The sequence below is a fragment of the Mixophyes fleayi genome, chromosome 5 (genome assembly GCF_038048845.1).
Source record: "Mixophyes fleayi isolate aMixFle1 chromosome 5, aMixFle1.hap1, whole genome shotgun sequence".
Taxonomy (NCBI): Eukaryota; Metazoa; Chordata; class Amphibia; order Anura; family Limnodynastidae; genus Mixophyes; species Mixophyes fleayi.
This window is the reverse complement of record NC_134406.1, coordinates 49,583,588-49,595,900: the sequence shown is the minus strand read 5'-3', so window position 1 is coordinate 49,595,900 and position 12,313 is coordinate 49,583,588. Positions and strand designations below refer to the sequence as shown.

Below are 12,313 nucleotides of genomic sequence, written 5' to 3'. Positions count from 1 at the left end.
TGTTTACTTATTCAGAATTCTGAGTTAGTGTTACTAAAAGGGCACGTTTTGGTGCTGTTTTCAAAAGTCCACACATTGGAGATAGTTTTCAGCCTCAAATCGACTGACTTATCATCCAATGTGTGGCAGGTGGCAAAACCCTAAACCACATGTAGTTTAGACCAAACCAGTGGCGGATCCAGGGGGAGGGCGATCGGGGCGATCGCTCCCCCCTAGCAGGGGATTGCTGCTGACGGCTGCACACTGTGCAGGTCCGTTCAGCATTGACAGTGTGCTGCCCGGCTGCTCTGATTGTGTTTTAAACACAATCAGAGCAGCGGGGCAGCACACTGTCACTGCCGAGCGGACCTGCACATACTGTGCAGCCGCCGGCAGCCTTAGAAATTAGGAAGGGGCGGGGCCTAGATCGCCCCCCCCCCTAAAATCGCCCGGGGTAGAGCAGTTGCCCATATCCGCCCCTGGACCAAACTGCATGCAGTTTACATCAAGTTGATGGTTTTCAAGCCAAATCTCTTTTGTATTGGAAACACGCCTTTTTACTGTGTGGTTGTTAATCAGCTATCAAAACACAGGGAATTGTGACCTCAGATCATCTATAAAAGTACTCACTTGTTATCTTTTTTTAGGGTTGTCAGAGAGAGGTGACTTCAGCTTCAGAAGCATAGCACAGGGAAAGTTTAAATAGCTACAGAAGGACACATTCTCCACTGCCTTGATAAAGACTAAAGAGTCGAAATGCATCAGTATTGTATTACAGATAATGCAATAGGGGGGCACCATTTGTTGCACTTGAGCCCATTAATAGGAGATCTTTGTAAAAGAAGTTTACAGAGATTCTAAGTATAAGAAGTGCTTTATTGACTTCTATATATTAAGAGGTTCCAGAAAAGCTGATGCTGGTTTATTACATGATTGAGATAAGGCTGTATTTCATTGTATGTCTCTATTGCTCTATAACAAGGAATGATCAAATTGAATCTAACCTTTCTGGAATTTTTGTAAGTGCAAGTGGAATTGGAAGTGAATTGGATTTCCTCATTCTGTATTTGTTTTTAAGATGTTTTCTTACCACAACATGGATACACGTGTTTGCATTATTTGTTTCACTTCACATTTGCTTTCTAAAAAGGAGATGGTTGTAAGATTTGCAAACTTATTATTGTGGTACTACAAGATATTTTTCATGTTTGGGGATGTTGCTTATTGCTGAGGAATTGACACTTTGGAAGAAGAATGTCACTCTGCAAAATCATCAATTTTTTTTTTGCACGAAATAATGGATGATTTATGAAAGACTCAGAACATATTTAATTTATTTCACATTTATTATTGTAGCACCACTCTACTGTTTGTTTAGATAGTTTTTTTTCTCAACTTGTCCAATATGTGCCCCCCAAAAAAAACTCACCATCAAGCTCATCCTACTAGCTTTCCATCTCCACAGTCTGACTTTTAACATGGGATACAATTTGTTTCCACAATGTGGTCGGTCCCCTATATTAAACAGTGTAATGGATAGAGTTAAAGGGTAAATTAGATTTTTGAACACTTCCATTGGACTTACTATATGTCTCTGACAATCAAACAACTTGTCACATTTACTTCACTGAGTCGAGTTTGCACATAATGTTCATCTTGACTAACAAAACTCATTTGTGCAATGGCTCAAGTACCAATCCTAAACTGCCATTGCTGGTTTCATCCTTTTCTGGAGGTTCTGCTGAGAAGTCAATCCCATGTTTGTGGGGTCACTGACAAATATCTTGATTCTAAACTTCCATTTCTAGCTTCTTCCTGTTCTGGAGTTCCTTTTGAGATATCCTCCTTGTGGAAATATATGACAAATATATTGTTTTCTGGTGGAGTATCCTTTTTTTTCTCTCTTTTCCCCACAGTGCAGGAAGCTAGTCAATTTCTATGAACTTCCGACTGAACAAAGGGTTTCTCATTGGTATTACAGGGCCTTGAGACAAGCGTCACTTGTCTGATGTGTAGAAAGGCAGTCTTGTAGGTTGTAAGTTGTCTTTGCTACATAATAAAACGCATAAGGACAGATAATGTGTTGTCAGCTTGGAAATAAAAGTAGTACCTCCTAAACACCAGATACAGCAGTATTTTAACCAGGTAGCCTTTTAAACTATATCATCTACAATATCCAATAATCAGTGCTGGGGAATTGTGAAAAGGTGATGAAGAATCAGCAGCTACCAGTAGTTAGCATTTCCTAACTTACTTTACTACCCTGTAGCTGGTTGGACTATTTGTATTGACCATACAAATTCTTTCTTAGACCGGTTAAGTGAGATTCTTTTATCATTCCAGTGTATTCCTTAGTTATCATATGACATTTATTTGAATTATTTAAATGCCATCTCTGGATCAGAGTATCTGAGATTGTAACTCTCTGAAAATGAGCTTTAGTTATCAATCGGATCGCCGATGATGGATGGCAACTGTAAGCATGCACTATAGATTTTTGATCTATCTGTTTTCAAAACAGCTCGGTTGAAAATGGAATGTATAAATATCTAAAAAGTCAATGCAGTGTTGTTCGGGCAACAATTTAATAGAATGGTTGTTGTTAAAGGACTGCTTTTTCAGTTTCTATTTAATTGTGTTTTTTATTCCGCCTGTCTCATGTTTTATGTCTTGCTTTGCATATCCATAAATATCTGTAATTCTGCTTGCGCCACTTACAGGTCCTTTTCACTGAAAATATGTCTATTAGTGTCACTTCTACTGTAGCATTGGCTACTTACCTGTAATAACACAGAACAATATTTTTGCATATAAACATTTGGTAGTACAGATCATATTACACAGCATGTTTTACCTTATGCATTCATAATGTAACATTCTGTATTATTTATAGATACTTATAACATAGAACAAAAAACCCCAAATAAGAATCATTAAATTAAGTCCCACATTCACACGCAGTGGGCCTGATTAATCTTTGGACGTAAGTCCCTTTGCGTGCTGTATCCTGCATGCTCAGAAACGGGCCGCATGCCAATGAATGCAATTCATGTCTGCAGGGGTGGATTGGGAACTTAAAGTGGCCCTTATGTGGGCGGGTCCAAATCAACTGTAGGTGGGGCCAACATAAAAGTAGGCAGGATTTAGAACTACTGGAATTTGGTTGTAGTAACATTTAGGAAAACGTAGATGTGATGACTTAAGACACAGTGAGTCATTTCTAAAGCAAAGCAGAGAAAAAGCTGCCAGTCCTGTGCTATAAAAATGCATGAATCCTTTTACATTATCTGCGACTTGTTTATGTCTCTGTGCTCAAACTTCTTTAGTTGCCTACTAACACATCCTTCCAAAATTCCCTTCATAGAAACATATCTGACTTTGTTTAATAAGTTTAACTATTACGAAATATGTTTTCAGAATCCTATTTGATCAGTCTGCCAAAGCAGCACCTCACCCCACTGTTGCATCTTTCCCTGACATCATGAGCTGTAAACTACCAGTCAAATCTCTCTCTTTAATATATAAAAATGAGTATTGTGTGTTTCAAAAAAATGCATTAAAAATAATCGGCTATCCAGTGCGATCACCAGAAAGTTAAATGCTTCAAGCATCTGCAAGAAAACACTTCTTTTGTAACAATGGTGTGTGTAAAGGGTTGGACTGGCCTGCCGGGAAGCCAGGCTATCCTCTAGTAGGCCCCGACCCTGATCGCTCCCCTCTTCGTTGGTGAAGGGGGAGCAGACACTTTAAAAAAAAACCAAAAAAACAAAAATCCATACTCACGTGATCGCGGCGCCCCTCCTCCCTCCTCTCTGCTCCGTCCGTACTGAATGTCGGGTGTGACGTCATCACGCCCGACGTTAAGTGAAGAGCGACGCAGAGAGGAGTCGCAAGAAGAAAGAAGACAGAAGAAGAGAAGAAAAGAGAACAAAGAAGCCGATAGAAAAGGTAAGTGAAGGAATGGAAGCAAGGGGGAGCAAATACAGCATATGCAGCATAGCAGAGTGTGGAGGGGGCCAAAGCAGCATGGCAGAGTGTGAAGGGGGGGCCAAAGCAGCATGGCAGCGTGTGAAGGGGGGCCAAGGCAGCATGGCAGATTGTGAAGGGGGTTCAAAGCAGCATGACAGAGTGTGAAGGGGGTCCAAAGCAGCATGGCAGTGTGTGAAGAGGGGCCAAGGCAGCATTGCAGATTATGAAGGGAGTCGAAAGCAGCATGACAGAGTGTGAAGGGGGTCCAAAGCAGCATGGCAGAGTGTGAAGGGGGGGGCCAAAGCAGCATGGCAGAGTGTGACGGGAAGCCAAAGCAACATCGCAGAGTGTGAAAGGGGGCCAAAGCAGCATGACAGAGTGTGAAGGGGGGGCCAAAGCAGCATGGCAGAGTGTGAAGGGAAGCCAAAGCAGCATGGCAGAGTGTGAAGGGAAGCCAAAGCAACATCGCAGAGTGTGAAAGGGGGCCAAAGCAGCATGGCAGAGTGTGAAGGGAAGCCAAAGCAACATCGCAGAGTGTGAAAGGGGGCCAAAGCAGCATGGCACAGGGTGATGAAGGGGGGGGCCAGGAAAAGGGGGGAGCAAAAGCAGCATGGAGGGTGCAGTGTGATCATATGGAGGCACAGCATGGTGATTAAGGGACACAGTAATGTGTGTGTGATGGCACAGCGAGCTTGTGGCAATGTAATGTGTGTGTGGTAGGTGGTGGCAAACTAATGGGTGCTATTTTGTTTGTGCGGTGATGGTGGGGCAATTTAATTTTATAGTGGGGACTATTAATTTAAGATGGGGTGGCTTGCGGGCTATTAATTGAATGTGGGGCTGAGTTTGAGGAGCATGAGGTCTATTTATTAAATGTTAATATTAATTATTTAATGGCAGTGATGGTTTGTGGGAGGTATATTTATTATATGTAAATACTATTAATCTATTGCTGGGGCTGTTTTGAGGAAGGGAAATAGGTTTATTTATTAAATGGGAATACTATTACTTTTATGTTGGGGCTGCAGGAAGGCCTAAGTACTAATCCTGGGTCCTATTGATTTAACGCTGGGGGTGGTTGGAATTTTCTAAATGCACCCAATTTTTTTTCCAAATAGGGTCCCTAACATTCCGGGATCCAGACAAGCCGCAACTAAAGAAACCAGCAGCCACAGGTGGTGAAAATGACAAGAACAGGTAGGACAGTCTGTCAAATGGTCTGATTCTAGTGGGACAATCCCGATTTTTGGTGACTGTTCTGCCCAATCTAAGGGGCAGGTCAAGACTGTATACTCTTTATATACTGTTATGTACGTCTAGTCGCTATCCAATGAAAATTGTCCACTTCAAGTAGTGTGGTTCCAACTCACAATGCGTTTTGATAGCAAAAAGTAACACTTTAGTAGCTCATTTAATCAATTTGATATAACATATTTACACTGCAGTTATGATTTAGGTCTTATTCCCCACAATCATGTGATGGGTTAACCCTTATAAATAACTACTAGACAGGACACTGCAGGATACATTCAATACGTTTGTGGAATATAAACTTACAAAAGAACACACAGAAAAAAAACTATTCAATACTATTCAAAACTATTAATGACAAAACAGTTAATAAAAAAAGTTGTTTCTTTATTTGTTTTCCCCATGAAAAACACTACTGTATGTAAAAAACATTTTTACAGGTACTCATGTTCTAGCATACATACTCAGCCGTCATCACTAGTAATTGGCACTTAGACTAGACCTTTAGCTGGAGCAAGAGATACGGCTGAAAAACAAGTACCTTAGAGATGCCCAAAACTCCAATCGGTGTTCAAGTGTCATGGTTCAAAGGATTGGATCCTATGGTTTGCCTAGATTTGCACTACTCAAGTGAGGCGCGGAGTTTAACAAGGAGACGGTGTTCACCAGTGACCAGCCACAAGGTAGATTGGCCTTTGCTGCACCTATCTCACAGGTTGCGGGCCTCACCAGGCGGAACCCCTATAGGAACTGGCAAAAGATGGTCAGCAATGGCAGACAACACGTGGTGAAGCGTAGAAGGCAGGTGCCGCTGGAGTGTCAGCTCTGCGGATGGCAGGTTACCACTGGAATGGTGGCCAGGAGACTAGTAAGTGTCAGTTCTGACGTCAGCAGGTTACCACTGGAACTGAGGTGAAGTACAGAGGTAAAGTTTCAGCTCTGTGGATGACAGGTTACCACTGGGATGGCGGCAGGAACATTAGAAAGTTTCCGTTCTGAAATCAGCAGGTTACCACTGGAATGGAGGTGAAGTACTGAGGTAGAGTGTTAGCTCTGCGGACAACAGGTTACCACTGGGATGGCGGCAGGAACACTAGGAAGTGTCAGCACTGAAGTCAGCAGGTTCCACTGGAACGTAGGTGAAGCACAGAAATAGAGTATCAGCTCTGTGGTCAACAGGTACAGGGGAGCCACGATTAGCACCAAGAAGGTAACTAAAAGAACAGGCACCAAAATTCAAGGGGAGTTGCCTTTTAAACTTTGGAGCCAAAATTATCAACCAATAGGAAAGGAGCAGAGAAAAGGAATAGGACATGCGCAGACCCAAACCAAAGATGGCGGTGACCAGGATGGAGCGGACGTATCAGAGAGGCATTCGGATATGCAGCCCGATCGCCTGGCGTGTGACATTGAGCTTGGCACGCCCTTACTGTACATTGACTCCCTGAAATTGTAAGCTGTCCTAAATGTCCTTTGCACTCAAAGACGATTTGGAAGTTGTTGCTTTCTGTAGCATATGGTCCGGTTTTGGGCATGCATAGAATAATTATTTGCATTATACACAAAAAAAAAATCGCCATTTATGCTCCTTAATGAACCAGGCCAGTAATGTTTAGGCAGAGTGTACTTATACAGATTCAAATGTGAAAGTATCTTTAGATCCACTTGGCTTTGAATACGAGTGCACGTATTAAAAATGCAACTTGTGTGCAGGTTGCGTTCAAAAAGGAATGAGGTACCATATGTACAAATACAGATGTTAAAGTACAATTAACTTAAATAATACATAGATATAATTCTAGCAGAACTAACCATGCAATTACCAATTTTGAATCTCAAACAAGAATGTGTTTGTCACAAGATCAAAACTTCAGTTTATATAGGAACATAGCATCCGCAGTAGAGTCTATTGAGTACTGCTCATGCATATTAAATGACATGAGCTCTGTGGTAATCAAGAAAAGTGTATCCTACTGTTTCTGAATCAATGGTAACCAAACGGTAACCAAATGACATGTCTTTCAAAGTGAGGTCACTCGGAAATGGCTCCTTAATTATTTCACACATTTCCAATATGTTCTTATCTTATAATGTCCATGTTGGAATCAAGTGAATTGAGACTGTATATGATCTTATAAAGCCACCCTGTTACCAGGAACCAAACCTCCTGTCAGTCTTAGCCCAATGAATGTAAGCTCTCTAATAAGGGATATAGGTCGACTAACCAGCGTCCCATGCAGTGAGCTAATAAAGAAAGACTCTGAGACAAGTATTTGGCAAAATTATTTCGGTCACAGCTTTATTAAACACTTCCAAACTTGGCAGACAAGCGGCGTGCAAGGCTAATAAAATATATCACTTTTTCCAGTTCCATCTGGACAAAATGAGGCGTGTTCTGCCTACTACCATGTAGGCACCGCAACAACGTCCTTCTGAGACCAGCCCCTTGGCATTAATCACCCTCCAATTGCTGAAACCTGGCACGCCGCTGGTATTGGCCCAACCATTGAAGCTGGAATCAGGCATATGGCCGTCTACCCAGGGAGATACTGCATGGTGTTCTCTCTAGAAAAATATTACCACCTTTTCCAGTTCCATCTGGAAAAATAGGGCATGTTCTGCCTACTTCCATGTAGGCACCACAACAATGCCCTCCGGAGACCAGCCCCCTTGGCATAAATCATCCTCCAATAAGCCCGGCACGCCGCCAGTATTGGCCCAACCGTTGAAGCTGGAACCAGGCGTGGGTCCGTCTTCCCTGGGTGATACTGCCGGTCTTGCTGGCTCCCCACTTCCTATGTCTTGCTCGCCGCTTACCTGCCCTTCCAACTGTGACAAAGCCATTTGAGCAATAAATTATATTCACAAAGCATACAATGACAACAACATTACATGTCAAGCATTTACCAAGATTACATGTATAAAGTGCTTGCTATATAGTATATATTTTACATCTTGTTTTTATTTTTTTTTATTTATTTTTTTTAAAAGAAATACCTGCATGTACTGTAGGGGATGGGTGGGCGGGAGACTGAAAAACTATGTATAATAAGCTTCCTTCCCCCTCTCCTTTAACTACTCTCACCTTGTCCTGCCTCTTGTCTCGCCCCCTGCCCCCTCCTTTCCCCGAGTGGCTACCTGCACTGCTCAGCTGTAGCAAAATAGGACATACTTCGTTGTCTGTACCCCCCTTTCTTCATGTCACTTGCATCGGGCCGCCTAGCAACCATCTTCCCTTATTCCTCTTCGGCGCTATTGCTGCGGCTGCGATTCCTTTAAGGGATATAGGTCAACTAACCAGCGTCCCATGCAGTGAGCTAATAAAGAAAGACTCTGAGACAAGTATTTGGCAAAATTATTTCGGTCACAGCATTATTAAACACTTCCAAACTTGGCAGACAAGCGGCGTGCAAGGCTAATAAAATATATCACCTTTTCCAGTTCCATTTGGAAAAATAGGGCGTGTTCTGCCTACTTCCATGTAAGCACCGCAACAACGCCCTCCGGAGACCAGCCCACTTGGCATAAATCACCCTCCAATAAACCTGGCACGCCGCCAGTATTGGCCCAACCGTTGAAGCTGGAACCAGCTTCAACGGTTGGGCGTCCGTCTTCCCTGGGTGATACTGCCCGGCCCTGCTGGCTCCCCACTTCCTATGCCTTGCTCGCCGCTTAGCCGCCAAGCAAGGTCCTCATGACCCTGTCCATGGGGACCGAAGCTCCCTACCGCTACGACCTCCTGTAACAACAACCTCAAAAGCGCCTACTGCATATTGTTAAAACATATCAAGTGCAACCACTTAAAGGTGCACCCCGTCACTCCTATAAAAACCTGCACAATTGAACCAAGATTTTCGCAAGCTGGAACCAGGCATATAGCTGTCTACCCAGGGCGATACTGCCTGGTGTTCTCTCTAGAAAAATATTACCACCTTTTCCAGTTCCATCTGGAAAAATAGGGCGTGTTCTGCCTACTTCCATGTAAGCACCGCAACAACGCCCTCCGGAGACCAGCCCCTTGGCATAAATCACCCTCCAAGAAACCTGGCACGCCGCCAGTATTGGCCCAACCGTTGAAGTTGGAACCAGGCGTGCGTCCATTTACGGGAGGTAATAAACAGGTTTCACTTTATTTCTCACCCTATTAATGCCTGCCCCGACCTGGCTGATCCTAGAGCTCCACTAATCAAAATACTTAAGCACAATCTCCAACTCACATGGCCAATTCTTACCTGATCTGACTCCGTTAGCCCTGCCACCAAAAATCATGCACCGCTTATTTGCATCATGTGCTTGATTCACAAATACCACTGCTATAATAAGATAAAGGCTTTGAAGAATGCACCCGATACTGAACAGGCCATAGGCAAACCCTTGTCTATGAAATAATATCCATCGGATTGAAAAACCCATCAACCTAAAGCTGTCAACATTTGAAAGACAGACTGTATGTCTAATTTTGCCATGAGGGCCCCTTTTCCATGCTTTTTGACCATTTTTACAGCCCTGACAAAGGATTGATATTGGACCGAACACTTCTCCTGTCCAGCGCATTGGTAACCGATACCCCTGCCGGGTAAGATAAGTGCTGGATCAGCCTAAAATTTTCTGCTGCCTTCTTAGGATCCAGCCCCAGATGCAAAAATTATTTAATTCTAACTGGGAGGCTCCTGGAATGGGTCAGTCATTCGGTGCAACATCAGCTCCTCGACAATGTTATCACTGACTATTGCAGATTGCATTTTAATTGACTTCCAATTCCTGTGGAACCCCCCACCCCACCCCCTTGGGGGGATGGACGGCCTGCAACAAATGCCACAACTCAGCTTCTTCCCTTTTTGGATACCTAGCCAGCCACTCTAGCATCTTGCTCACCTTTACTGGCCTCAAAACTTTATCGGTGCCCCATTCCTTTCCACTGATGAACCACTGTGATCTTAGCCAAATATGTATCCCGTACTCCGAAACTTATGGGCCTCTGCCCTTGTGATTTCAATCTAAAAGTCTCATCATATCTCCACCCTACAGACCCCCCATATTCTCTGTAAACTGAATGAATAAAGTTTGTGCACTTTACCATACACATTGCAATGCCTGGGAATGCCCCCATGTAACAACCAGAGTACACAAACATCCTGCTCAGCCAATTATCTATAGTTTCGTACGCAACTGCTTGCACTGCTCCCTTTCTTTTCCTTGAGTCCCACCTCGGTTAATGTAAATAGATCAACAAAATTACCCTTCTCAGTTTCCTTCCTGATGTGTTTTGGCAAATGTCCCATGATTGCACTCAACTCACAACCGACAGCTACGCTTCCCTGTACAAACAAACTTTATTTCTGCGACTTCAGTCTCCACCTGCACAAGTCTATTCCTTATCGCATCCACCCCAAGGCCCACTAGCTTCTTTTTCCTCCTATTATCCCTTACCACATGCTGCTGCTCCTTCAACGACTTATACATCTGCTCACACTCCGACTCGGATGAACTATCGTCATCTGAACTGTCACCCACGCCCTCTCGATCCTTATAAACATCCCTTAATCTTAATATTTGCATTACCTACATCCTTATCATCAATTTTACATTACAATTTTACACAACGTTATTATTAATCTCACCATTCCCTTGCCATGTGATGCATGCTCTTCTGGCCGCGCTGGAAATGGCGTCAGCCATTGACGATGCACCGCTAGCTGCGCTGGACGTGGCGTCAGTTCTCCGGTGACCTTTTGGCTGCGCTGGAAATGGCGTCAGCCGAAGATAATGCACCGCCTGCTGCGCTGGACATCGTGGCAGCTTTTTTGTGCACCCTCCCCTGTAATCTAATGAATGACCTTTTGGCTACGCTGGAAATGGCGTTAGCCATAGAAAATGCACTGCCTGCTGCGCTGGACATGCGTCAGATTTTTTGTGCACCCTCCCCTGTAATCTAATGAATGACCTTTTGGCTGCGCTGGAAATGGCGTTAGCCGTAGATGATGGTCCGCCCACTGCGCTGGACATGGCGTCAGCTTTTCGGTGGATCTTCCCCTGTGAGATGATGCACGGTCAGCTGTCCGGTGTGCTGGTGTTGGAGTCGTCGCTGGACCGGTCATGAACTCTGTTATGTTAATCAACAGCTTCTAATGATTCGCTACGAGCAGGGTTCAAACCTGCGCGGGGAGACCCCATTGCATTTCAAGTCCAACGCCTTAACCACTCGGCCATCACAGCACCACGCTGCTATTGCTCAACACCTTGAAAGCCAGATATTGGTGTGATTGTGTCGGGTGGCTCAGGGATGAGGTTTTAGCTGTATGGTGCAGACTTGTATACTTTTTGCCACGAGTTGTGCTAAACTCTCCAATCAGCAGGACTTCTGAAAAAGATGCTGTAATATTTTCCAGTTATGAGACAACTTTAATTGTACTTGGGCAAATTTACCGGCCACAGGGTCCTTTTGTAATATTAACTTATTCATGCTATGCAATATTTTAGCAGAGAATTTGTATATTCGGGTATAATAGCACTTGTAATTAGATGTAATAAGACACCTCCCAGTACTATGTCTTTGCCCCCAAGTGCTTGCATGGCCATAAAACTCCCAGGAGAATAAACAAACATATAGCACAAAGGGGTTTAGCTTGCATCTTGTGCTTATAGGTGTGATGTGACAACCCCCCATTAAGTCTGTGCTAGCCAACATATTCAAACCCATGCTATTCAATATTTATGATATCTTACAGACTTCTGACCACACAGGATGAATTTGGTTGAATCAATAGCAAAATCAGAGCAATGGGCATGTTAACTGCGTTATAACGCTACTACGGTATTTAACCACATTAAATAATCTACAGCCTTCACTGACGTACCTATTATTTAGTTACTGTTCTACATCAGTATTTTACAAATTACACATATACATGCCTGCTATATTTAGCCCAACACCATAACATATATGCAAACGCACTATTATTAATGCTGATAATAAGTCCAGCTTATAAGCGATGACTTCAATGCTGCTAATGATATATTTTAAAGGAGCCTAACCGCGTAATAAATTAACATGTGCAGCATAAATATATTTGCATTCAACTTGTAATGAAAATGCATTTGGTTGAGGAACGTT

General features: G+C 43.3%; 1 non-coding gene across 1 annotated transcript; it reads right to left on the bottom strand.

Moving 5' to 3' along the window:
* Positions 1 to 11,333: 11,333 nt before the first annotated feature.
* TRNAS-UGA (transfer RNA serine (anticodon UGA)) lies at positions 11,334 to 11,415 on the bottom strand. Its single transcript has one exon. It is a non-coding gene; the product is annotated as a tRNA-Ser (tRNA).
* Between the last annotated feature and the right edge of the window lie 898 nt (positions 11,416 to 12,313).